At 38.2% G+C, this 25464-nt stretch overlaps 1 long non-coding RNA gene across 1 annotated transcript; it reads left to right on the top strand.

The window, feature by feature from the left end:
- The first annotated feature begins 12818 nt into the window (after positions 1 to 12818).
- Positions 12819 to 21174, top strand: LOC146768404 (uncharacterized). The gene is made up of 2 exons (XR_014952927.1): positions 12819 to 20288; positions 20502 to 21174. It is a non-coding gene; the product is annotated as an uncharacterized LOC146768404 (long non-coding RNA).
- The last annotated feature ends 4290 nt before the right edge of the window (positions 21175 to 25464 follow it).

The raw sequence follows: 25464 nt of genomic DNA, 5'->3' as shown, positions 1-25464 counted from the left end.
CATCGTCTGCATTACAGAAGACTCAGGTGCAGAAGTATGGCAGGCCTAGACACAGGCACCAGTTTGCACGCAGTTAATATTCCATTGCTACTCTGAGTAGAAAAACATCAGTGTGTGTTGTTCCTAGGATTACCTTCAGACCTTTTGGCTACACCAAAAAATTGCCTAGGTAAATCCTTTTGCTTTGCTATATTCAGGTGTTGCTATTCCCATGGATTTTTGCATACCAGGATGAATTTTAAGGATATTCCACAGGCAAGAACCTCCCCACCCTCCCCCCCCCAAAAAAAAAAAAAAAATGAAGCAAAGATGACACTGCCTCTCATTTTGCTTATAGTGGAACACTCATCTTGTAAGTACTTTGAATTTAATCCTCAGGTGGTTCAAACTATTTGCACTGCACAGAGGAGTGGTTTCTCTGTGCCAGTGCTCCTGGGGATGTCAACGGGAGCTCTTCATACTAAGCATTCACAAATGCAAACCTGTAGCAAATGAGCCTGTCTGGAATGTGTTTGTGAGCATAGATTGATCTTGCCATGAAACAGAGAACAAATTTTATTTGAACTCTGTCCCCCTTGTAACTTTTTCTTTGCAATCCTCAATATGTTTTTGCATTTAGGGACTGTAGAGACCTTCTGTAGCTGCGCTAACACATGCCAGTTCCCCTGGGTTAGACTAAAAAGCTGTTTAGCCTGGTAAAACTCCTCACAGCTGTCAACCAAAGATTGTGTTGGATGAGGGGCATGCCCCATATGTCAGAGGGTGCAGAGTTCACATGTTGATAGAGTTTCACATTTTAATTTTGCTTTCTAAACCCACAAATAATGAAGACTGAACTGTGAGGCTCCTGAGGCAGAATGGTTGCAAATAAAGCAAACTATGATTGATCTGAATTTGACAGTGAAACACAGTTTTGTCTACCTAACCCAGGGGCACATTCACCAGAGAAATGAGTGACCTACCTCGTCTTTGGCATTGTAAAGTCATTTTGGCCACAGTTCTGCAAAGACAAGTACATGCTCAAATTTTAATATGAAGACTGTATTTAGAAGTAGCTTTGGCTGTTCCTGAAGAAAACTGGTTACATACACTTGGATATGAACACACATTTGAAGATACCATTGAGTTTCAACACATCTGCAAGAAGTGGCCCACCCTCTGCATATTCCAATAGTGTGTGAGATTTCTAGCTTCTCACCTGCTTACAAAGCAAAATGCATTATTAAAACTGTTTTAATAAAGTTTGAGTTGCATGCTTTTCCCCAACTTTGATAGCATGGCTTTACAAAAATTGATACCTTTTTTCCTGGGGTGACAGTATATGTCATAAAATATTTATTATTTAATTGAAGAGATTTTCTCCCCTTTTTAGGAGACTGTTTCTTTTACAAGTAATTCAGAAATTTACTTACTATAGAATGACAACAGCAAATCTGAAATACTGATTTATACCAACCCAAGTACTATTTAATTATTAAAAAGAAACATTGTTCAGAGTAAAACAAAATTATAAATATGTCTGTGGAGCAGTATACAAGTTAATTCAGAGTGATTTGGAAATGAAAACTTCCTTGTGTGAATGAGAAAGACAAAAGAAAGCCTGAAGCTTTCCATAGACAGCAGCTGTACTGAACAAGCCCTCTTTGAAAAGGCTTCTCTGTCCAGTGTGGTGGCTTAACAACAAACTGGCAACACAGGCAGGTGTACTATTGCCTTAGGTTTAAAAGAAACGTGTGAACACACCTGGTATATCAAAAGCAAATATTCTGAAAGTTTCACACAGGCTTTGTTGGAACATGTCAGGTTCTCTGCAGCAAGTAAACACCAACAGAAGAGCTGATTCTAAACTTGCCAAACTTCCAACCAAGACTGAGTTTTCTGAGGAAAGTCACATATGTCATTACCCTACACTGATTTACAGCTTGGGGCCCTTCTTTTAGTTCCACTGAAAAATGAGAATGGTGGAGTCCCTCCACTGGTCAGGATTCCTAGCAAGTTTTTGAGATTAGTCTTTTACATTTACTATTGTAAAATTTTACATGCAATATTTAAAATTAAGTAATTGTAGATGCAGCGGAGTACTATATATTATTTTTCTTAATTATTTTAGACTTCACCATGAACGGTAGTGGTGGTTGCACAAGGAAGAATGGTTAAAAATTAATAAGGCAGAATGGCCATTTGTTGTGCCATAACTTTCTTTTCAAGCCTAAGAAGAATTATTTGTGTAGTTTAATTTAATTTATGTATTTGACTGTGATCTCATGGAGTCATCTAAATGGATCCTATGAGTAAAAATAAGAAGTTTTATTTCCATTATTTTTTTCCTAAAATCAAAATTATGTCTAATAAAAAGCAAACAAGATTTTAAATATTTAGGAGTTTAGTTTACACTGGCTATATACACAAGGTTTATAGGCCAAAGTTTTCAAATATTTTGCTTAATTTTACATTCCAGATTTGTCTCTTCCATAAAAAAGCCACAGTAGCTTTTGGCATTAGTGGAACATTTGGCACTTAGTGGTTTTAAGTCAAACCAAATGTGAATCTGGTCACTTAATTATTTCTGAGTTCTGCTTTTAATGTCCAACATTATACCCCTAAAGATTTCTGCTGAGAATATTATTCTAGAGCACCTATCTTTTGAGGTTTCCTGACTCTCTGAACCTGCAGCTCTTCCCTGGATGCTGAGAGTGATCTCCTTCCTGGCACAGCCCGTAAAGCTGCTCCATTCCCAGCCCATACCTTGGCACAACACAGATCCAGCAAGATTTTCTGTGGCAGTGCTTGGCTCCTTCTCTGCAAAAACAGCAGGTGCCTACTGAAATGCTGTAAGGATCCTTCACACAGGGCTTAACCCCCTTTTTTTGGATGGAAGCTGTAAGATTAATGTGGGCTTGGGAGCCTAACATGGACTTGGAAGCCTGCCATCAGGAACTGCATTTGGAAACTTTGGTCCAACCTTTATTGGGTTATTCTGGGATTGCAGATTTCTGTTCTGTTTTTAAAATGAGTATTCATGTCTATGTGATTCATAAACCATGAAAGTTTTCATTAATTTTTTTTTTTTTTTTTTTTTTTACTTGTAAGTATGGCCTAAACAGCAGGATATTTAACAAATTAAATTCACCAGAGGTAGAAGTGGCTGGAATTTAAGCAGGTTGTGCTACATTCCCTTCATGGACATGAGGTTACCAGAGCAAAAGTAAAAAGTGCTCTTACTGGTGGAAACTCTGCATCCTTAACCTTTCAGCATGGCAAGAATGAAAAGACACAATACATTACAGGAGGGCAAAGGTGGAAAGAAAAAAATTTCCATGAGTTACTACAAGGAACAAATTGATGGCCGAAGCTCAGTCATGATACCTGTGAAGTTTTGAATTCTTACCTTGGATTTAAGGATAGAGCTTTAGACTGGTTTCTGAGAGCCAGAATTTTAAAAATCCCTGCAGGTTTTTTTCTTAATTATTGTTGGATGATTTAGATGACTAAATGCACCTATAAGCTGAAATGTAAATGCTGATGCACTGCATTTGTTGGCTGTAATATTACACTGCAGCTCATCATCAGAACTCAGATGGAAGTCAGGTTCTATTTTAAGAAGTATTGGGAAGAATCTGTCATGCTTGATATCGTAAAAAATAAAAGGCTGAATCTGTACACATTCTAAAGTTAATGAAGAACTTACATTTATTTTAGTGCAAATCTGCTGTGTTGCCATTAAAGATATCTAAAATTCTGATGTTATAAGCTAAGACACTCTTTAGACTGTAATACAAAGGACCTGGCTCTTGGGGTAAATAAACAAGCTAAGATGCTACTAAGGCAATGTAATATATAGTAAGGAAGAAGTAATAATCACTACAAGATTTAAGCAACATGCTAACATATGCTGAAATCCCTGAAAAATATAAGGAGTCTGATCTGAGTCAGATCAATTAACAACATTGTTTCACTTTAGTGGATGTTGTGGAATTTGACCCCTGATGATTCTGAGAATTCTGGAACTGATTGTCTGGAAATATTATGAGGATCCAATTAAGTAATTATATCTTAATCCTAGTTATGTAACTTCCTCATAGTCAGGTGGTCTTGTGTTCTGCTAAACAAAAAAACACCACTTACACACCAAAAGATGCTTGAAATGCAGGTGATTTGGACATTATCAGCATATTTTCCTATGAATTTTTATTCACAATAATGTGGAATTCGAAACTATATTAAAAGAAGATGCTGCATGAAGTCTGTACCCTTGTGTGGTTGCATGAATGTGTTTGAAGAGTTTCTCAGTGACCTAAAGAATGGCAACTTTCATGTTTTTTTTTGTTGCATTACATTTTTGATTTCTTACTGATGCACATGAAATAATTACAGTTTTTCAATAGTTAAAAAGATTTTTTATCAATTTTATCTAGATAAACTGATAATAAAGAAGTGACTGTAATTTTAAGCTGATTTTAAAAAGGGATTTAACAGACATTTAGGAAAACATTTGTCTTAAAGGGAATAAAAATTATAAAATAAATAAAATAAGGGATGTTGAATGCAGTGACAGGTTGTAGAGTGGGAGTGGGAGAGTTCCATTGCCTGGCTTCTCTCTTAAATTTTTCTAATTAATTGTGCTAATTTTTAAAAAATTCTTTTACATTAAAGTTTTGCGGTAATTTGAAGGAAATGTTGTGCCTTCCCACCTGTTCTCAAAAAGAAGCCACCTGGCACAGCCAGCACACTTCTGACTTTGGTTCACTTGCTCACTGTTCTTAGCTGTGATGGAGCAAAGCATAGAGTTTGGATTCAAGGTAGAGAAAAAGCTGAAAATGTCCAGAAAATTCCAGCCTGGGTTTGGGATGCTTTTAGATTGTCCTGGCTGAGCTCTCTTGCTTTGGCTTTATGTTAAATGTCTTGTGATTGACTTGTGATAGCCACAGCCAATGTAAAGCTCATGTTAAAGGACCTGCAAAGTGCAGTGACTTAAAAAGGTTGTTTTGTGACATCTTGCAGGTGAAGAGAGGAGGAGGGGTATGATTCTTGCCTTTTTTAGCAAGTTACCCGTGCGTGATTTGAATTTAGCTCCAAGTCACCCACGGGCCAGCCCTTGCAGAGCAGGGGACAGCATGACCCCCAGGCAATAAAGCAACTTTTGCTGTCCATGCCAGTGCCTTGAGCTGATGCTCTTCAGTGCAAGCCTCAGTTACCTGTTCAGGGGGTGTGGTCCACCTCTCTTCCTCTATAGCTGCGCACAAGGAGCATGGATTGGCAGAGGTGGGAATGACTGTCTTACTAGACAAAGAGAGACTGACATGGGTCATGGGAAAGTATTCTCTTGTTTGTTTAGGGCTAAGTGGATGTAGCTTCTCCAGTCTCAAAGATTTCAACAGCCACGAGGGCCAGCCTTGATCCTGCTAAGCCTTTCTTGAAGGAGGAATCTTAATTCATGCACGTCCCAGTGACTTTGATGGAACTGCTCACATGTGTAAGAGTTTGTAGGGTCAGCAGCCCTTAACTAACAAGGGAGTTATGTAGAACTGCATGGCATCTGTAAATAAACACAACACTACAGACCCTGGTGTGCTTATCTGCTCCTTTTTGGACACACTATCCTATCTTTGCTGAGGCAAAGTATTCCCTGCTCTCTTCGCATCACACAGATGGGATCAAAAAGCTGAAGAACTGCGTTTTTGTGACGGGAGTCCATCACAGGAGCATTGCTATTAGTCTTTGCTAGCCATCAATGTCTGGAAATTTCACAGTCAAGTTGCTAGTGATTGTATTGAAAGGGTTTATATGTGGGTGGCTGAAAATATGGTGCCTGGCCCCTGGTGCCAAACTCTCAGGCAATATCAGCTGTCTTTACACAAGTGATGAGGCAGAATATGTTACTTTAAGTTTAATATTCAGAACTTTATCTCTCTTGCTGTCAAAGAAACTATACATGTGGAGGAGATGGCTGAATACAGAAAGTGCATAATTAAATACCTCAGCACAGAAGACACCATGTAGTTTTCATGGGGAAAGGTGGTATGAAGTAGTTTTTTTATTGTTTACACTTAAATTTGTCTCTTAAAGTTATTATTTTATTTAGTGTAACAGCAATTTCTTTCTGTATCAGTAGTAACTTAGTTTTAGATTCTCTGAATATGTGGTTGAATTTCCAGTGTTTTATCATGTGTACACAGATAGCCAGGAGCTTGGCTGTGCTCCTCACACTTAAAAGAGACTTTCCTATTTTTTTTACTCATCATATTGCATACCATAGAATTGATGAATTCTATCCCTGTTTTTGCTGGTGTTTCTTTTTCTATTATGAAATTAAGTAATTTGTAGCTTAAACATTGAGAAGGAGTGGATTTGAAATGAAGCAAGGAAACTGAGGAAAAGGAATTCCTGAAGAAAAAGAGCCACCTCACATTTTGTCATCTTCTTTTGTTTTGTAATGCTTGTGGAAGCTGGTGATACCCTCCAAAGGACATTCAACACATGGTGGACAGGACAAGGCCTTTTGAACCACCATTTATCCTTAGATATAAGAAAGAAGTAAAATGGTGATTGTTAATACTTTCTCTGGGAAGGTTCCCTGGTCATAGAATCAGAGAATCATCAAAGGTGAAAAAGACCTTCAAGATCACCAAGTCCAACCATCAACCCAGCACTATCACTGTAACCCGTACACCACTAAACTATCACACAGATTCAGACAGCTCTTGGACATTTCCAGGGATGGTGGCTTCACCACCTCCATGGGCAACCTATTCCAATGCCTGACCACCCAAAGAGTGAAAACGTTTTCCTTATATCTCATCTGAATCTCTCCATCTCAGTTTAAGGCCATTCCCTCTGGTCCTCTCACTGCAGGCATGGTAAGGACTGGTCCCCACCTCACCACAACCTCTGACAGGGAGTTGTGGAGAGTGATGAGGTCCCCACTGAATCTCCTCTTCTTGAGAATAAACAGACCCAGCTGCCTCAGCTGCTCCTCATAAGACATGGTATGTTCTAACTGTGAATATCCATTTTTAAATTTTAATAATTTTTATTAGTTTTTAGATGAGGTTACTCTTCTCACCTTTCTCTCCATCATGCTTGCTTACATACCTGTGCTTTGCAATAACGGACACTAAGATGCTTAGACCATAAAGCCAGGCATGTGCGCTAAAATATTTTAGGGTTTTTTTAATGAAGCAGGAGAAAAATGTTCACTAAGAGCCATGGATCTGTCCCTTCAAGATTTAGTGTTAGCCTTCAAAAAAGTTTATCAGTGGGTAGTTTGGAAAAGGATAATATATATGTATTTAAAGATAAACTGTTCTTTATTTCTCTCTGCAGCAAACCATATTGCTGATTAACCACTGCTTTCATAAACTACAAGTGGGCCATTTAAGCTGTTTCACTGCTGGTTAATGTACTGTATTGTGCTCCCTCTTTCTACAGTACCTTGCTAGTGTTTTGTTTTTATTAGAAATTCACCTACCCTTGTCTACCGAGGAGAAAAGAAATTACACTACAAAGCCCTACAGCCCATAAAATGGCAGAGATTCCTAAATAAGAGCAGCCCAAAACTGAAACCTCTGTCTGCCTGCACTGTAATGAAATGCATGACTACAAGAGATAATAATAATTGCAGCAATAGCTCGTTACAGCTCCCAGATGATTTGGTGCTGTCAGGAGTGCACTGTCCTCTGACATCCCAGGAGGCGAACAGCATCACTGACTGCAGGCCCTGATTGGTGTAGTGAAATATTGCTGGCAAAAATTAAAAGGTCTTGGTGTCAAAATAATTCATGATATGCATATCTTCCATTCTGATGAAATGGCTGATATCCGGATTAGCAAGATAATAAAACTGATCAGGCTACAGTTAAACAATTTAAGCTGGAGAGCTGTTCATTTTGTAAGTGTCACTTGTCAGATCAAGGGGTCAGAGCGGGATGAAAGGCTCTCCCCAGTAACCTTCTGATGATTTGGATCTGGAATGTTCTTCATGATTTGTCCAAAGTTTTCATCACTGTGCTGCCGGGTAGCATTAACACGGCAGGCTCTGTTCTGACATTCAAATCCTGGGAATGACAGGTTATTAGGAGAAGAGAACTGGCTGTACATACATTAAGCCCCATATCTTTGACCTGTAATTTGAACTGATAGTGATATTGTAATTGAGTGAGTAAAAAAAGGAATTTTTTATTAAAACACAGGAAGATGAAGAAAACACTTATTTTCAGGCGATTTATGGGTTCATAAAACAAGCTTTTTTGATGATGGTTTATTTTATGGCTCTTGAAATGCTGAGCTGTGTGCTTACTATTTTTTTTATGGAACAGTTATTTAAAATATCGTAGCTTCCCATATATTTCCAGCCTGTTCATCAGTAACAGGGCTCGTGCAGATGGAGAGATGCCCGTTTCATATGGGAGTTCATGTATTTGAATAGTTCAAGGATTATCCCAATAAAATGGACCCAGGAAAATATCATATCCAGTTAATGCTCATTGCTTCAGAGACCCCTAATGTCCTTCCTTGACACCTTATTGCAGGATATTATTATACAATGGATCTTCAGTCATATGGTGATAGGGAGTGGGGCAGAGCAGGGCTATCAGGGTAATTGACTCCTGTGCATGGCAGTGCTACACACTTGAGTAACTAATTTAATAGAATGTGTTTTCATGCTCTCCCACACAGCTCTGCCTGAGCATAATTCTCTTCTTGGGGTGCCAGCAATTCGGGACAGGTAAAGAGTGGAACAAAAGATCTTGATTTCCCAAAACTGGGACAGCAGCTTCTGTGGTAATCTACTGCCAGTGAAACAACTGTGTTTGAGCCCAGTAAACTGAGTTACCAGGAATTCTCCATTCTTGATGAAACTGGACCTCCAGTGCTTGCATGACAATTTTTTTTGCTGCTGATTGTTATTATATGTGACCATTGGGTTTTGTTGCACAATACAGAGATAATGGTCTGGCATGGGTGAAACACTTAAATGATCCATCAGTAGTGATGGATGTCTGCAGAATTCTGCATCTGTGTGAGAAGCACCATTCCCTTGAAACTTATAAGAGTTTTGTGCTATTTCACCATGAGCTGGTCCTCACACTGGTTCAGGCAAAGGTTTTGCCTTTTGTTTCTTGCAGAATGCAGAGAAAAAGAAATGGCCAGCTTTAAACAAGGCATCTGGATTAAAAATCAGTCACAGAGGACACTGCTGATGCCATTTTTTGCTTCTGAACTGTTCGTAGAGATGCAGTGAAGTGTGGATCAAAAATCAGTGTCAACAAGTTTTTTTTTTTGTTTCCCTTTTACTATGGCACAATCTTTCTCTAAATGTTTGGTCATAACATAAATGTTAATAGAATATATGTGATAGAGTATACTTGATTTCTGTGGGTTTCTTCTCTGTTAATTTTCACAAGCAAGATTACTGACCCCTGAGAAACTCTGAGTTCACTGCATTTGCATGACAGGTACTTCTTCAGAAAAGGTACCAATCTGGTATTCATGTACCAATCTTCTTTTAAATCAGAAAGCAAGTTCTGCAGACAATATTTTTGTAATAGACTCGTTCTCCTGACTTTGTTTAATATTCAGATATTTGAGTAGATTCAAAAGAAAATACTCCACAGAAGACTTTTATTTGTTAGCCCCCACTCAGCATAACTAGATCTTCTTTTGCTTGTAATTACATTGCAGTTGTCAAGTGAATATTGATGCTTATATAATTAAAGAATTGATCCTTAAAGCATAATAATGTGATAGTAATATTTGCATAATAGTATTTAAAAAAAGTTTCCAGAATGTAAATTTTATGTCCCATCTTTCAGAGGGATTTGTACATGCTTGCCCTTACAGTTGGGTCAAGTACAACTGAAATTTGTGAGCTTACCCTCATGAATAAAGTTTAAAAAGTAAGCATATATTTCTAGGTCTACACCCACAAATTCTCCCTAATGCAGTCTCCCCAGACACCAGTGAATGATACAGTGGCCTTTAGCCATAAACTGTATAGTAGTTTTGGAAGGACACAGAATTTAGACCTTGTAAGTAGTTTTGCTTTACTCTGTGCCATTAAGATATATGCACAGTTTGCTTTTATGGTGTTTGCTGTCATTTAATTACTGATGCATCAAGATGATCTTCCCAATTCAATTATGATAAAATTAATTATTATCTTGGTGCTTTTTTTTCCAACTTAACTGAAGATTTTGAGATGTTGCCTTCTCCATGCACCAAGAATGTTCATCATCTAAACTGAATGACTGTATGCTTGAGGACTCTTTGATGGACTTCCAGATGTAGCCCTTCTTTACTTGTTAGTTAACAATTGGAACTCATGGAGATTAGTACAGAAGTTGGTTTCTGACACATAAACTAGAATAGTTGAGGAAGGCTTTTAATAAAGCTTGGGGGCAATTTCATCTGCTTTCTCTCTGGTGTAGAAAATCATCATTGGATAGGTCATTGTTGGTAGGCCATATACTTTTATGGGAAGGTTTTGATAAAATCAGAGTTTTGATAAAGTTTTGAGAAACCCAGAGTTAACAATTGTGTCTTTCTAAGTGTGGTATAACAGCAGTATCAGCCTTTTCCGTCTTAGTTTTTCTCCCTGTGTAGAATTTTCTCCCTGTGGAGAATTAAAATTTTTCATTATCTATTACAGTTATGTTTAAAAATACATGGTATGAAGAATTCTGATTTTTTTCACTTTTATGGGTATAGGCTGATGGCTGGCTTTCCATAATTTTAAACATAATTGGTAAAACATAAATTGCATCTGGGGAAGGGTTGTTGAAAATCTTTGAATTTTTGCAATAATCCATGCAATAGTTCCCCTTTTAGCTTATCACAAATTTTCACAGAAGCTCAAGTGCATTTCTTATGGAAGACAAGTGAAAGGAGAGGCTAAAAAGGACATGGAATTTTTAAAAATACACTACAAGCTGGATTAAAACTCTTAAATTCTGATTAAATCCAAACAGCCTGATTTCAATATGCACATTTGATTTAAATTTATTTCTTACACACAATATATAAAAATAGGTATAGATGTAGTTAGAAAACAGTAGATAGCGAATTTTATATGTAATATATATTTTTTTGGGACTAGATGTTTATATTTACTTATTTTGCTATGCAATTCAGCTTTAATGAAGCCAAATAAATACTTTTTTAGCCCTTTCATTATCTTTTCTATGTCTCAGGCATGTTTTTGAGTCTACACATACCAACAAGAAAGATGCAAGAAGATATGAAAAACAGGGGGAGATCAGTTGATTACAGACATAAAAAGCTATGAATTTATTGTTTCCACATCAGCTGTACATTTTGGAGATACCTAAGAAATGACTCAGTAGCTAAGCTTATTTGATTCCCTTACAGGTTTTATGTCTTTACTCCATTTTAATTTTTCATTAGAATATAATAATAGCCACAGGAAAAAATGATTTGGTCTGTGATCTATTTCATTATGTTCTCATCATAAGGAGAGAATCTGAAGTGGGAGAGCATCACTAATTTTTCGGCACAGTAATTTATTCTGCAGTATTTAAATGTTGTAATTTTCACACTGAGGCACATGCTGCCACATCTATCGTCCCCTGGACTAGTCTCTGTCTTGCTCTTTCCTTTTCATCTGTTTTGTTTTTGCATTTTTTTTCATAAATTCGACAGATGGCCTCTTGATGAATCCTTGATAATACTGTCATGTAAAGCAGCTAAGACTAGAAACCATCTCACAACAATTTTTCATTGCAAAGAGAAAATTGAAGGCAGACAAACACAGCTAAGTCCATAACAACAGCAACAAAATATCCACTTCATGTAAATAAAGAGGACAAGCTTTCCTTATAATGCTCAAACACTAATGCCAGTATCCTTTAAAACCTCTGGATTTTTTTATGCTACATTTAATTCATCTTTCAAGCCTTGGGTTTGTTTAATATTTTGTTGGTTTCATATTCAGAAACATTTTCTCGGCTCTTAATGTGTTCTCTCTCCTCCTTAGTCCCCCTCCTTTTGGGTCTTTATAATTGTGGATCAGGTGAAGTTTGCTTCCCCTCATTTCAAGGTCATGCACCACTAGGACCATTTTCCTGACTCAGAGGGCACGTAATTTCACAGCCGTGTACTCCTCATTAATCCACCCTGAGTGGGTGCTCAGGAAGTTCCAGATCACAGATTTGTTTTTGTCTTGTTCTCTGACTCAGTGCTTCACAAAAGGATTAGATTAACCCCTTTTGATTGTATTTATATCTTAGTGCATCATGATAGAAATAAAGTGATTTCTTCTTCTCCCCACGTAACCTTCCCACCCCTTCCACTTTTGCACTGGGGACCAACAGCATTTCTTTTCCAATAGTGTTCAGTTAAAGTGAAGCTTGTGGCAGACGGAGAATTATTTATTTTCTCTTTGCTCTCTTAATGCAGCTTTAATGCATGGATCTATTTCTTCCCATTTACAGAGACTTGTTTATTAACTTTGAATGGTTTTTGTTTAACTGGAAACTACTTCAGTCCCCTGGCTCTGAATGTGGTCTCATCTGGACCTGAATTGCCCTGAATGCAAACAAAAAAGAAAACAAAAAAAGATGGCACAGTGACTACTGCAGAGGATGCATTCTTTCCCCCTTGATTTTGTGCCCCAGCTAACTGATTCAGCCAGACCCCTTCATCTGGGAGCTCTTTTCTGCCTCCATTTGTTAGTAAAGTTCTCCTTGGGACCTGCTGGTGGAAGGGATCCCCACTCACTGTCCCAGGTGGGGACTGACTCCCCAGGTGGAGTCTGTGTTCACTGATGAACACAGGAATGGGGAACCTGGTGTGCTGGAGGCCTCTGGAGGGTCTTGCATCCCTGTGCCACAGCTGGCCTGTAGCAAAATGCAAAGCATGTGGGAGCTCTGAGAAGTATTTTTAAATGGAGTAGATCTGCTGCATTTAACATCTTAAAGGGAGCAAGGTTTGCAATTCGGAGCAAGCCACTGGGAGACCTGAGCTAGCACAAAAGGTGTAATTACTTAACATTGGTTCTTCTTTCCTGTGTCTGCAGTAGGAAAATAAAAATCTAAGTTGTATAAAGCCATTTTTCAATTCTTCAGGTAGGATTTGATTTGAGATAAAAATAGCAGCAGGGTATGTGGGAAAACCAGCCTGCAGTGCTATGTGGGAAGCTTACAACCTTAACTATTTCAACTATCTGCTTTTTGTAATGGGAGCTTAGGTCTGTGCTGCAACTGTAAACACCTAGCTTCAGGTCTCTCAATCTGAATAGGAATCCCCCCTTAGCATCCTTGTACTGGACCTATCTTTGAGATACAACCATAGTAATACATACACTTAATTTGTGATATTTCTCGTTATTATAAATAACAGTTTTCCTATGGAGAAAACCAAGAAGCTCCCTAACTCTAGACATTGGTCAAAACTGAAGTGGCTAGTGGTCCCATATCCACTAAGACTATCACTGAAATAGATTAGATTCAAACTGCATGTTGGGGGTAAGGGGGTGCTGATAAATGCTGCAGGAATTACCACAGAGTCTCAGAAAGGAAGAGGAAGTAGGAAGAGGAAGGAGGAAGAAAAGGTTTGGGCAGTTTAGAGGAATAAAGAATTGAAAGGCAATGCAGGAAAGGAGGCAGGGAGACAATGCTGAGACTAATTGGCATTCATTGGTCAAATAAACCAGACTGAGCATATGAACTAAACTTGAAGGTTGTGGGCTTTACCCACCAGCTAATTGGTGAGAATGCTGTGTGCAGGTTCCTAAATGACCACAACCAGGCTGCACTGGGAAAAGATGTGTGCATTTATTGGTTCCTGGTTTCCTGTTAGCCAGAAGGGGATAACATATTGCATCCTGAGTGTGCAATTGTTTATGATTTCATATTGAAACCTTGATCAAACAGGGTGGAGAAATGCCCAGTCAAAACTGTAGAAAGTTCTCAGAACGTCTCCCTGCTTTGGCTCCTTCTGATCTTCCTAGTGACTTAATTAATAAACCCAGTTTCGGGAATGAGGACCATTGAGGTTGTCGAGGGCTGAAGCACCAATCCTGTGAAGAGAGGCTGAGGAGTCTGGGTTCATTCTGGGGGACCAATCAAAAGTGTACCAGAATCAGTGAAGAGTTTATCAAGAAGATGAAGACAGGAATTTACAGCAGAGTGTGCTGCAAGGAAAAGAGACATTGGAAGGAGAGAAAATAACCAAGGAAAATGTAACCCAGGCGGATACAAGGAAAAATGATTTCACCATGAGAACAATGAAGCCATGGAAGAGGGTGCTCTACCTGCTCATGCCCATGTTTACAGAATTAGAGTTTGTATGTGATGAGAAACATCACCTGATCCCACAACTGTGCCTGCTTTAAGAGGAATGACTTGTCCATGTTGAAGTCTGATTCACATGGCGTGAAGGGGAATCCCTACCTAATTCTGATCTCCCTAAAACAGTAGAGAGAAGCTTTCTCTTTCTGCAACTCTGAGTCCAAGGTGACAGACAGTACAACCCCAGTTCAACCTTCTTTTGCCATTTTACCTTTGGCATCATCCAGAAGATGATGATGAAGGAACCACAGCAGAGTTTGTCTCTGAGGGCTGTGGCCAAACTGACTGAATTTCTGAAGGCTCTTCCCCCAAAAGGGAAATACCTCCAAATATTGCAGGCTGTTCTACACAGAGAGTACAAAAGAAACTTTATATGGATATAAAGCCATGGAAATTCAGAACACTTTTTGATGGCTTCTCTGGGTTTTGTTAGGGGAAGAGGGAAAGTCTCATGAGAGGAAGAATGAGAGGAAGGCTCGCTTCCAGCTGGGACCTCTCTCACGCTGAGTGCCATTCACTCTGGTGCAGATGGCTGATGACTTCTTTCCATGTAGCAGGATAATTTTGGACTACCTGTGGGGTATGCAAGCTTATAGAAAATTAACAACACAGAGTCACTTGTTTTGCATGGGAGGAGAGACTACACAGCAGTTACTCTGTGGCTGAGCTGACTGCAGTACAGAAATCCTAGCTAGATTTAAACTGGCTTGCCTGGATGCTCCTGGTGACATAAAAGAGAGCTCCATGCAGGCTGCAAAGCCCTTCTGAGGAGCTCAGTGAACACTAAGACATTTAGTCCCACCAATTTCTGTGCAACAAGAGCTATCACCCCCAGGATCCATACAGTGAATGCAGTTCCCTTTGCCCAAACTGCAACAAATACAATAGAGGTATACCTATAAAATAGGTATACATATAAAATACTTTTTATTTAAAAATGTGTTTCGACAGGATTCCCTTTGTTATAGGAACACTTTTTTTTCCCTTTGCTTCTGCATCCAGATCAGAAGCCCCAGGTTTATTCCTTGAAATCAGAGAGAGGGAAAGCCATGACAAGAACATCTCCAGAATTTAAATGATGTAATGAGAAATAGGAGCAGACCAGAGAAGAGCAGAGCCATATGAAGTGACCAGCCTTGTGTTCCATAAGGCAGCTACTCTTAAATTTGTTTGGAGACATTGAAATTTTGATTGTTGATTACTGTTTCACTTCTGGGTGCTTTTAGTGCAACAACATTTAATGTATTTTTTCCCCTAAGAAAGAGAGCTCTCTTTTCCAATAGCATGAAATACCAGGAATTGTAGGTAGATAGTGCCCTGTAGAGGGCCATATCTGTGACTCAGGAGTTTTTTCCTTAGCCAATATGCCAATTTTTTAGAGGTAAAAGGAAGGTACAATATTTTCTAGGGAAGTCTTTTAATTTCATTGGCCCAAGCACTGAAGGCTTAAAAGATTTGCAGAAGTGTTGGTGTGAAGGAACAAAGCAAGAAAAAAATCCAAAATTATTGTTTCCACAGTAAATATGATCGTTATTAAACACAGTTTCTCTGAGTTTCACAGAGTGTATAAACTTGCAGCAGGCAGGACTCATACTGGACTAGGCAATGTGCAAACAGAAGGCAAAACTCATCCAGCTGGCACCACCTTCACACAAAGAACTTAAAATCAAACCTGGGACTCCAACTCTTTGCTCACTTGCCACTCATCTATCCAATGCCCTTAACAATCTTCTGCTTTTATGGCTTAAAATTTCTTACGTAGTCTCTTTCTGTTAAACTAGGCCTGGATTCAGATGTGTGATCCAAACCAAGCAGAGAGATCTGTGCCACCTCAGGGGGATGCTTGCACCAGGTCAGTGCTCTGAGAGGCCTAGGGTGTAAGAGGGGCATGAACAGTCATTTAATCATCCAGTGAGCTGATTCTTGTGAGCTTCCTTCACAAGCATCAGATTCTTCTCCTGCCTTGCAAGGGGGCCGTAGCCATCGCTCACATAGTTCAGGATTCATAATAAGACAGCTAGGATAATGTTACAGTGCCTAAGTCTCCTTTGGTGAATTTGGTCCACGGACACTTAACAAATCAGCTGTTCTTCCGTGGTCAATGAAAATGGGATTAAAGGTGGAGGTCTGGTTGTCATCTAGCTGAAGGAGCGAGGTTAGTAAGAATAGCATGCCTGTTAATAACTGGGGTTCAATCACAGAGCCAGAATGGGTATGTCTGGTGTGGATTTTGTAAATGGTACATTTAAATAGAATACATGTGAAATAGTACATAAATGGTACATGTGAATAGAATATATCCATGCCACTGGATATACTCTTATACATATACCTTCTTACTTTGTATATACTTTGTATATACTTTGAAGTTCTTGTACATTAATTAATATAATTGAGCTTTAGAGATATTTTTTATAGCATGATGTGGCTGAATAGTAGACAGTCCAAGGAAAAAGTAATCAGTTAGACAGCTCCCATCTCACAAAAACGGATACTGAAAGTGCAAGAAGAAAGTCCTTCAGCCAGTAGTGAAGAGGTGTCTGCTTGATTTCTTTCTGTGTAGGGCAATAGGGAGCTCATCAGAGAGTGATGTTTTTTGGCAGAACTCAATCAACTTAAAGGAAGGGAGATGGGAGCTGGGAGGACCTTGTGACTCAGCCTGTTGGTGTTAGTGGCTGTAGGCTCCTGTCTTGTGATGCACTTGAGACATGTGAGTCACCTCAGCAAAATCAGCATTTGCTTCTTGTTAGTCTTCTTTTGTACAAGGCCTCAACAAAGAGGCTAATTAAAATAATATCATGCCCTCAAATGTAATTTCTGTTATTAGTTGTCATGGCCAAACTGCATATAGAAAGATGAAGTTGGTTTGGATTTTCTTCTTTGTGGTTCGTCTCATTTCTCTGTGGTATTTGTTCATGCAGGCATGTTCTTTGTATGGTATTTCTTCACAGGCTTTTGTGCTGCAAAAAGGAATGATCAGGCATTATCGTGGGCATTGGTAGCCCTTTGGAATAAAAACATTTTTGGGAAATTCTTTCTCCCCATGGAACAGAAGGAAAGTAGGCAGCATTGCTCGGAGCAGTTTGGGAGGTGAAATGGATGTCTGCTTTGCAGGCTCTCCAGGGGTCACACTCTTTCTGCTGTGGGAATGAGTGAGCTGCAGGTGCTGCTGCAGTGCAAATCTCAGCCATGACTTGGATCTAGGGCTTCTCCACCAGTGCTCAGAGCTCAGCCAGGGCATGCACGGAGCAGAGCACTCCAGGACCCTGCTCTGTGGCCACAGTCACACACAATGGGTGGCGCAGTCGCATTTTGAAACACCGAAAAGATATCTTTCATCCTTATTTTTTTTTAAGCACTTAAGCCCAACTGCTAATGGAATTTCATGATTTTAAATAATTTACATTTCCATCTGGTTTGAAAAACACCAGGTGGAGATTGCAGATTAGGATGAGTCTAAGTGGAAGGAAATGTTTGTTTAAAATATTAAAGCTAAAACCAAACATTTATGTGAACCACATTTTTGCTGTCCATTGTGCCGTGTTCTTCTCTATCATAATTTTAAATTTTGCTTTTAATTGGATGTTTTGCACATGTTGCTTATCATTATGATCAGGGGAGACGAGGCCAGAGTGGGGTGCAGGAGAGTCCGTATGAAAGGGTGAAAGGATCAGTGATTGAAGGATTCTTTTAGTGTGAGATTTTGATCATTGCATGTGTTTTTCTATATTTTCTACAGACCCTGCTGACTTACTTACTTGGAGGTGGAAACAAAGTTGAACCTAAATAAAATAGGTTACGCAAGGGTGATTTCAAGGGAAAACATGCAACTTCCAAAGACTGATGAGAGTGTTGTTAGGGTAAAGACTGATGGTTTACTGGTGCACAGTCCAAACCACCCACAAGAACAAGAAATTTCCTTCTCTCCCACTTGCCAGCTGGCAAGCTTTTATTTAAAATGGGGGGTACTGAGCTTTGGTTTCTAGAACTGCTTCTAATACTGGAAGCTTAGCTGCCAGTTCCTTATGCACTTTCCCAAGTACAGCATGAAACCATGAGCTCATTGCAAGGAGCTATTGTAACAGCACCTTTGTATTTTGAAGTGGTTCATTTTATGAAGCCATATCTGATATTTATCTTCTCCCCTAGCTAAAATCCTTGTATTTCAGTTCTCTGGAAATAGGATATTTTTGATTTTGTGAAATGCACTAGAAGCTGTAGAGATGTTATGGTTGGTGTGTGCCTTAGCATGACATTATTCAAAATCACATCTACAATTTTAGTGATAGTGGGAAAGGCTAAAGCTTGCCTTTGCTGAATAAAACTCTAGATACCAATCAGTGAAAAGCAGAGTAACAGGTAACACAGAGTTAAGGTTGCATAAGGAAAGCTGTATTTAAATAAAAGAAACAAAATTTAGACCAGTGTTGCTCATACTTGCAAATTAATTCCCCATTCAGAGGTACCAAAGGCTCAGAAAGAACTACCTTTACCAGCCTGTAATCTGATTTACTTACCACAAGTAAAGCAACTACTCCAGTTGCTCCAACCTCTGTCCAAAGATGTCAATATTGCTTTTTACTGTATATAGGTAGTTCACACTCTCATTATTCAGAGTTCTATTAGGATGAGAAAATTCTTTGTTGCTTTAATGAATTTTGAAAAAAAATAGAAACAGAACATTTGCTCTTCAACTTGTACTGTAAACCCTATTGCTCATAGACACTGCCAGAGATGTGAAGAGTGAAGCAGACACTGAAAGTTATAATATCCCTTGGTAGATGCCAAGTCTGTTGTGGTAGGTCTAAGTTGAATTGTGATTTAAAAGACCAATATATGGTTTTTATTGTATAGGAAACACCAGATTTTTTTGTGAGAAATTGGCTCCAGAACCAATTAGTCTGAAAGTCTCATGAGCAATTAATTGGTTTATACTAGGAGAGATGAATACTAGAGTAGATCAAAATTGTCTGCAAAAAATGTGCATGGATTTACCAAAGGAGAGGATGTATTGCATGAGCTGATTTAAATTTTGCTAAGTTTGTTGCAGAGCAAGATGACAAGCAGTGGATATAATTTATTTAGACTGAAAGATTTACTGTTTGGAGAAGACTTGCTTTGTAGGAGAAAAACAGTCAGATGCTGCTCATCAAGATTCAATAAAATAGTTTGGTAGGTGAAAGATAGATGAGGAAGTTATTGGTTATTTTTCACATCATAAGGTAATTGCAAAGGGGTGTATGTATTAGTGATTAGTGTTGAGTAGCTCTGTGTTGGTGATTCTAAAGGAGCATCAGTGAAAATTTGCCGCTTACAATAAAGTGAAAGGTTTTATTTAACACCAAAGGAGATTATATTTAAGATGGAGCAAGAGTTTTACATGGATTTGGCCATTTAGTAGACTGGAATGCTGGAAGCACGATGAGGATTGATGTTTTCAAGGATCAGCAGGTTCCAATCACAAATCAGGAAAAAGAACTGATTTTTTATAGGAATCAAGGAAAGTTAGGAGTCAAGCCTTAAAAGACAGGTGACAACCCACACCTGTAGGTAAGCTTGGGAGAGGGAGGGTGGTCTTTTTGTCCTGATGTACTATTTGGATATTTTGTGTTATAGTCAGGGCTAGATTCTCTTTTAATCATTTAGTTACCTGGCCCAAAGACTCTGCCCCTTGACTGTGAGGGGCTATGGAGATTATCTGTAAAGATGTGTGTTATTCTCCCACATGCATTATTTTTATAAACAGCTTTTACCATACTTCATTAATAGTAATCACCTGTGCAGTCTTTGCAATTGGAGGTGTAGCTGAGAGCTCTTCATCTGCACACATGAAAGGACTTGCATTCTGTTGATTTGCATCTTGAGTTCCTCCAATATTGGAATGTGCAGTAGGTGACTTTAAATTACTTTCTTCTTGTTTCCATCCCGTTTGGGAAAAAATAATAATCTAAGAAAAATATCCTCTAAACAATATCATTAAAGGTAAGTAAACTAATAACACATAGATTTTAGTGTTTGCTGGTTTGTGTCACTGTCTGGTAATACAATGAATAATTCATATCAAACTAGTAGAATGTAACATTTACATAAAATAATACTTTGCAAATTTATGGTAAGTACTAATTACTTGCCTTATTTGCCATGACTATGATATTAAATATTCATAAAAATGTGATTATTTCTTTGATTTGGCAGGCATTTAGATTTCTCTACAGCTTTTCACACTGCTAATTTTAATCCAGTAAATTATCTGGAAGAAAACAGTATGCAGCCGAAAAACTGTTCAAAATTCACTCCAACATTGAGCACATTATGGACGTAATGATCCATTACAACCAAACTTCAAGAAGATCTTGCAAGAAAACTGAGAATTAAACAAAGAAATATGGAGAATATCATCATTATTTATCAGATATATTTATTAATAGTTTAGAATTTTATATACATCAAAAAACTTTCAAATAATTGGATCCATATTTATGTATTTTGTGTTTGTGAAGTTAAGTTTTTAAAAAATTCTTCCTGTGTTAAATCTGTTGTTCATCTTTACTTTTTGGTGTATTTACATTTTAACTCATGAGAGGAACTGAATTCTATCTTTTGAATGTGACAGACATATACTTATTTTTCACTGTCACTTGGTGTTATTATAATCCAGTATTAATATCACTTTGCACTTAAGTGTATGTATGATTATGTGTATATGTCTGTGAGTGTCTATATTGATTCCATGGCTTCAAAACTGCTTATATAATTAAAACTTCATATCTGCCTGTGAATGTTTAGTACCTGCTCTTGTCTCTCTAGCTGTCTAATGTGTATGCATTGAAATCTAGGACATTTTAACTAATAAAAATAAAGTCTCTAAGGCTGTGTATTGCAAGTATATTATAAATGTGACCCAAAATAGAGAGAAGTAACAGGAATCAGAAATGCTGTCCTTAGACCCCCAGGCTTAGATTATATCCCTGCACTATTTGCATCCTTTTCTATTGTTTCTAGCAGCAGAGGAATAAACAGTCAACTCAAATGAAGTAATACAATCAAAGACAATCATCAGAAAGTGGCAGTAGCAAAACAAAAAAAAAAAAACAGGAAACTTGAGTGTATGAAGATTTTTATAATAGAATAGAAAACAATGTGCAATATGTAATCATAGCTATAGAATTATTTTTGTAATTTTTATAATCATAAAAGCCTGCCCTTGTTTCCTGTTTGTTTTTTTCTGGTTTTTTTTTTTTTTTTTTTTTTTTGGTGGGTTTTTTTGTTTGTTTTTGTTTTTTGTTTTTTTGCTTTAGATATTTTGTACTAAATAAGGCATCAGCACACCTACTCTCAGCAACCTGTACTATCGGCCACTCAGTGTCTTGCTACCCAGGGACAGCCCCAAGGAGGACTATCAGGAAGTGTGCATCTATCCCTGAACACCTGCTCAATTAAAACTTTGCTACTCATCAAGCTTCACTTAAATATGTGTGAAACTTTCAAAGATACACAAATGTTTTAAACCCTTTGATTAAAAGTTAAACTGATGACTGATAACTTGCAAACAGCACCACTAACCATATGTAAAAATACAGAGTTCCTGTATCACTGCTTAAAATAAACATTTGGAAAAGGTTTTGAAATATCAATCTGCTTCTTTGCTGTACAAATAAGGAATGTGAAATGAAATGTAGCTCTGTTAAGTCTAAACAAAAGAAAACAAATTTTGTCATTGGTCTTAAACAGTTCAGTCCTCTGTAAGACTTGCAGGATTTCAGCAAGCCACACAGGTTACTGGAGCAAAATTTGGGTTCCAGACCTGCATCTGATATCAGATCCTGCTCAGTGATGCCCTGAGCATAAGACACTAAAGTGTCACTTGAACACTTTGGCACTGAAACCTCCTGAGGCATTTTCCTCCATGGCAGAAGGTGGGGCAGAGCTGGGGTATGTGGCGTTTTCCTGAACTGACATAAAGTGCCCACAAGGAAATCCACTGCTCCTAATTCCAGCTGTACCCAGGGCCATGGCTTGGTAATGCTCCCCAGAACAGGTCTCTGCTCTATTCCTATGGCTTCATGCTGCTTCTTTCTCTACAAGAGCAATTGAAGGGCCAGAAATTTCTGATTAAATTTCTGATGAAATTTCTGCCTAGAGGACCACTTGGTGTTTAAGGTATGTTATGTAAAGATGACTTTACTTCCTAGGTAAATCAGTCAGATATTAAATAGATAAACTGAACCTAAAAAATAAAAGAAAAAAGATATGTGTCAAAACCCCAGCATTGTAGTGTCCAAGAGGAAAAAGGGAATGTACAGTTCAAGGGGGTATTCTTTATTTATTCTGCTGAGAGTTCAGTCAGTCCAGGGTCCTATGTGCTCATCTGACTTGAGTTCTTGACTTTAAATAAATGTGAGACATGGTAAATTTCCTTGTGTTGAAGGAAAAAATAATTCTGAAAGCTTGGTAGTTTCATATATACAAAGTCAGGTAGTTTTTATATATACAAATGCTAGCACCTTGTCACTTGTGAATTCATCATGCAATTAAACTTCTTCTGAAGCTGTACACTTACTGACATGTCTTTTGTAAGTGAAATTAAATCCTTTGTTTTTATATGTTTTGACAATGTGAAGTGGGTGCAAGTGAAGCCGAGTCTTAAAATCCCCCATGCATCTCTAATGTGGCCTCTTCTTGTTGCTTCGTACTAGTCTCAGGGGTGAAAACAGAGTTCACTGAAAAAAATTAAAAACATTTCCCTTATGTCAAAATGAGAAACGATTGATTTGTATTTGTATTCTCCACAAAAAATCACTGGTCCCTTCAAATGGGAAGAAATCTTTTGCCTTGCGATCCTGTGGGCTGTGTAAAAGAGGCCGCATGCTCAAAGTTAAAGGGAAGCCAGAGGAAAATGGCATGCAGGAGGTCAAAGCAGTTCACATGGCTCATCGACAGCTGTTTGCACCATATGACAGATCTAAAGGCAACTTTAGAGCTGTCTCTACAATATGTGGAGCTTACCAGAGATATAGAAGCGGCTGCTTTAATGTCAATTCCCATAAAAAGTTGGCGAATTTGGCACTGTTTTATGGACTGCAGTACCACTGATAGACTTAATTTATGATGTTGATTAACATGATCCCTGTCTATTACAAGGTGCCCCATTTTGTGAATGGGGGAGGGGCTGTAGTAATTTTCCATCTAGGCTTCAGGAAAGTCTTTGACATAATTTCCCACATTCTCTGGGAGAAACTGGCTGGTCATAGCTTGGATGGGTGCACAGTTCACTGGGCAAGAAACTTAACATGGTGTATTGTTAGGAGCTAGGATCCTGACCTGCAGAAACCCCCTTGTCTCATTCTGGAGGCTGCTACTTTTATGCACAGTTTGTGAGGTAGATAGCTCATACAATTCTTAAGATGAAATGCTCTGTATAAATAGTTAATTTATTTCAACGTGCATTACCACTACATCTCAAGACGCATACCAGAGCCCATCTTGAGCTGTCCTGCTGGAAAGACAATCTGCCACAAGTCTGGACTTTAAGGGATCATTTTGAGAAGTGTTGGAAATGCTATATGCAGAAATAGATGTGTTGCAAACTTCAATCACTATAGGAAACCTGCTAGAAAATGTGGCTGCTCAGTTAATGAATCTGGAGTGTCAGATGGGCATAGTGAAAGAAGATTGGAATGCATAGAAACTGAATTTTCACCTGAGAAGCTCAGCATGGCATTTTCCAAAGTTCATGAAATGTTATTTAAATGTCTTACTCCTAAGTTTTGCCCCCATCTCTTCAATTGAAATATCTTCCTCATCTAGAGAGACAAGGTAAAATCAGGGGAGTAGAGAACTAGTTTTTTCTTGACAATGGTTTTAGAAGTAAAGATAAAAGTTGCAGAATTTCCATTGCAGAAATAATAATTATTGTATTGACTCTACATTGCAGAATCATTATTATTCCTATTTAGTAAAGAAAGAGCTTTCAAACCTGCAGTTGGGCATCTATGTCTAGGTTGACCATTAGTGTGCTTTCTATGGAATCTCTCTTTTCTTTATAGATGAGCATCTGAGAAAATGGAGATGGGACTTCCCGACTCCAACAACCAGGCCCAGCAGATGCAGACAGTTTTTCTCTGTACCCTGAAGTCTTCATCTGGTGAAAATCCTTTGCAGCTATAGAGTTGTTGAAACTCACCCTGGGGGGCTGTGCTGGTTATTTAAACAACAGCCTATAGGTAAGAAAAACCTTTATTGCCTGAGAGAAAATGATACAGAAACATCATTTAACATGTAGGTGAATACAATCTTAGAGGTCACTTGTATGTCTTTTGCTTGTATCAGTAGAACCAGATTAGATCCCTCAAAACACTGAAATTAATAATATTAAATTAGTGATAAACAAAAAATTAAATATGTTGCATAAGAGGACATAATCCTATGTATTGAAAAAGGCAAAAAGGAATGGAACATTATATGTATAAATGATGATTCTTTCTGACCTGATTTTGGTACCTCTTCTAAGTGTAAAATTGCATTAGGAAATGCTGCACAGTAATTGTAATTGATATTCTTTTCTAGTTTCTGCTAGAAGCAGCTCTGGTATACTCAGTTTTCTATTTTTCCCTGGGTGTCCTAAGTTATATGGGAAAGATATTTATACTGTAAGTCCTTTGAATGACTGGAGGACTCATGATAAAGACATAGAGTGCATATTCTGCTGCAGAACTCTTTATACTGCAGAATTGATGGCTGATTACAAAGCAGCCCAAAGATCTAATTACAATTGGCAACCAGGAGATGAGGGAAGACTGCAGACAATTTTCCTCTATTTTTATACACAGTCCTTGTGGCATTCACATTGCTTTCAATAAGTGTGCTTCTGGCAAAAACTGTCAATGATGGTAATCGTCTGGATGACTGGCTTCGGAGAGGCTGCGAGCCTGACCTTTGCTACCGCAATCATCGCCGTCATCAGCGTGGGGATGCACGCCGCCCCAAAGCCTGAACAAGTGCTGTAACTAGGCTGCAATTGCAGATTGTTAATGATGATGCTATTGATGATTTTTTTGTTGTTGTTTTTATTGAAATGACATTATTCTGGGCTAAAGTCTATGGTGGTGAATGACTAATACTAAAACGAGGAGGAAATGCGTGGAAGTAAGGAAGCCAA

The sequence above is a fragment of the Lonchura striata genome, chromosome 2 (genome assembly GCF_050655825.1).
Source record: "Lonchura striata isolate lonStrDom1 chromosome 2, ASM5065582v1, whole genome shotgun sequence".
Taxonomy (NCBI): domain Eukaryota; kingdom Metazoa; phylum Chordata; class Aves; order Passeriformes; family Estrildidae; genus Lonchura; species Lonchura striata.
The sequence above is the reverse complement of the archived record's forward strand: the minus strand, read 5'-3'. Positions and strand labels throughout refer to the sequence as shown.